The following is a 3,500-nucleotide window of genomic DNA, read 5'->3' on the forward strand; positions in this document are numbered from 1 at the left end:
TGAGGGGAGCTGAAGGATGGGACTGGATGGTGTTCAGAGATAGATGGGAGGGGTTGAGGGGAGCTGAAGGATGGGACTGGATGGTGTTCAGAGATAGATGGGAGGGGTTGAGGGGAGCTGAAGGACTGGGATGGTGGTGTTCAGAGATAGATGGGAGGGGTTGAGGGGAGCTGAAGGACTGGATGGTGTTCAGAGATAGATGGGAGGGTTGAGGGAGCTGAAAGACTGGATGGTGGTCAGAGATAGATGGGAGGGGTTGAATGGAGCTGAAGGACTGGATGGTGTTCAGAGATAGATGGGAGGAGTTGAGGGAGCTGAAGGATGGGACTGGATGGTGTTCAGAGATAGATGGGAGGAGTTGAGGGAGCTGAAGGACTGGATGGTGTTCAGAGATAGATGGGAGGGGTTGAGGAGAGCTGAAGGATGAGACTGGATGGTGGTCAGAGATAGGGAGGGGCAGGGTAGCCTAGTGGTTGGGAGCGTTGCCACTTAATATAATGTTTACATACCCTACATTACTCATCTCATATGTATATACTGTACTCTATACCATCTACTGCATCTTGCCTATGCCGTTTCGGCCATCACTCATCCATATATTTATAGCTAACCATGTGACCAATAACATCTGCTAACCATGTGATCAATAACATCTGCTAACCATGTGACCATTAACATCTGCTAACCATGTGATCAATAACATCTGCTAACCATGTGACCATTAACATCTGCTAACCATGTGATCAATAACATCTGCTAACCATGTGACCAATAACATCTGCTAACCATGTGACCAATAACATCTGCTAACCATGTGACCAATAACATCTGCTAACCATGTGATCAATAACATCTGCTAACCATGTGACCAATAACATCTGCTAACCATGTGACCAATAACATCTGCTAACCATGTGATCAATAACATCTGCTAACCATGTGACCATTAACATCTGCTAACCATGTGATCAATAACATCTGCTAACCATGTGACCAATAACATCTGCTAACCATGTGACCAATAACATCTGCTAACCATGTGACCAATAACATCTGCTAACCATGTGATCAATAACATCTGCTAACCATGTGATCAATAACATCTGCTAACCATGTGACCAATAACATCTTCTAACCATGTGACCAATAACATCTGCTAACCATGTGACCAATGACATGTGATTTGATTTGAAGTCTTCAGATCTCACTGTTACAATTAAATAGAAAATACGTGGCTCTATTTAATCAAATGTCATCGTCAGGGATCCAAATATTATCGCTTTCGCCCCTAAAAATACAAAAACATGTCATTCTAGGTGTTTACCTGGTGGTCTGGAGGTGGAGAGGCTGAGGTGGTGTCCCCAGGCTAGAGCCCTCCTGTCTGGTGAGAGGGTCTCTGGGCGCTGGTCTCTCCCACTGTGTGGCTCCACTAGGGATATGCCAGTAGTAGATATCAGCCTTGTCTGTAATCCTCTTCCATCCTGGAGGAAGGTCCCCTTCTGTCTGACAGCCCTGATGACTCCAGATATCTGAGACAAACATGGACATATTACCTCAATTACCTCGACACCAGTGCCCCCGCAAATTGACACAGGAACTCTGTACCTGTACCCCCTGCATTTAGCCTCCATATTGACTCTGTACCGGTACCCCCTGTATATAGTCTCCACATTGACTCTGTACCGTAATAACCTGTATATAGCCTCCACATTGACTCTGTACCGGTACCCCCTGTATATAGCCTACACATTGACTCTGTACCGGTACCCCCTGTATATAGCCTCCACATTGACTCTGTACCGGTACCCCCTGTATATAGCCTCCACATTGACTCTGTACCGGTACCCCCTGTATATAGCCTCCACATTGACTCTGTACCATAACACCCTGTATATAGTCTCCACATTGACTCTGTACCGGTACCCCCTGTATATAGCCTCCACATTGACTCTGTACCGGTACCCCTGTATATAGCCTCCACATTGACTCTGTACCGGTACCCCCTGTATATAGCCTCCACATTGACTCTGTAGACGGTACCCCCTGTATATAGCATCTCCACTGACTCTGTAATATAACACCCTGTATATAGCCTAGTATCATACTGACTCTGACACTAATACCCCCTGTATATAGCCTCCACATTGACTCTGTACCAGTACCCCTGTATCCCCTCCACATTGACTCTGTAGTACCCCCTGTATATAGCCTCCAGCTTGACTCTGTACCGGTACCCACTGTATATAGCCTCCATCATTGACTCTGTACACGGTACCCCTGTATAGCCTCCACATTGACTCTGTAGACTGTATGTAGCCTCCACATTGACTCTGTACCGGTACCCCTGTATCATAGCCTCCACATTGACTCTGTACCTAGTACCCCCTGTATATAGCCTCCACATTGACTCTGTACACGGTACCCCTGTATCATAGCCTCCACATTGACTCTGTACCGGTACCCCTGTATATAGCCTCACACATTGACTCTAGTACCTGTAGTATCCCCCTGACTAGACACTAGCCTCCACATATCATACTGACTAGACACTAGACACTAATACCTAGTACCCCCTAGTATCATACTGACTAGACACTAGACACTAATACCTAGCTAGCATCATACTGACTAGACACTAGACACTAATACCTAGCTAGTATCATACTGACTAGACACTAGACACTAATACCTAGCTAGTATCATACTGACTAGACACTAATACCTAGCTAGCTAGTATCATACTGACTAGACACTAGACACTAATACCTAGCTAGTATCATACTGACTAGACACTAGACACTAATACCTAGCTAGTATCATACTGACTAGACACTAGACACTAGACACTAATACCTAGCTAGTATCATACTGACTAGACACTAGACACTAGACACTAATACCTAGCTAGTATCATACTGACTAGACACTAGACACTAGACACTAATACCTAGCTAGTATCATACTGACTAGACACTAGACACTAATACCTAGCTAGTATCATACTGACTAGACACTAGACACTAATACCTAGCTAGCATCATACTGACTAGACACTAGACACTAGACACTAATACCTAGCTAGCATCATACTGACTAGACACTAGACACTAAGACCTAGACACTAATACCTAGCTAGTATCATACTGACTAGACACTAGACACTAATACCTAGCTAGTATCATACTACTAGACACTAGACACTAGACACTAATACCTAGCTAGTATCATACTGACTAGACACTAGACACTAATACCTAGCTAGTATCATACTGACTAGACAATAGACACTAGACACTAGACACTAATACCTAGCTAGTATCATACTGACTGACACTAGACACTAGACACTAATACCTAGCTAGTATCATACTGACTAGACACTAGACACTAATACCTAGCTAGTATCATACTAGACACTAGACACTAGACACTAATACCTAGCTAGTATCATACTGACTAGACACTAGACACTAATACCTAGCTAGTATCATACTGACTAG

At 44.2% G+C, this 3,500-nt stretch overlaps 1 pseudogene; it reads right to left on the minus strand.

The window, feature by feature from the left end:
* Positions 1-1,602, minus strand: part of LOC121844151 — a 40,206-nt pseudogene extending 38,604 nt beyond the window's left edge.
* Between the last annotated feature and the right edge of the window lie 1,898 nt (positions 1,603-3,500).

Source organism: Oncorhynchus tshawytscha, unplaced genomic scaffold (assembly GCF_018296145.1).
Source record: "Oncorhynchus tshawytscha isolate Ot180627B unplaced genomic scaffold, Otsh_v2.0 Un_contig_916_pilon_pilon, whole genome shotgun sequence".
Lineage (NCBI taxonomy): Eukaryota > Metazoa > Chordata > Actinopteri > Salmoniformes > Salmonidae > Oncorhynchus > Oncorhynchus tshawytscha.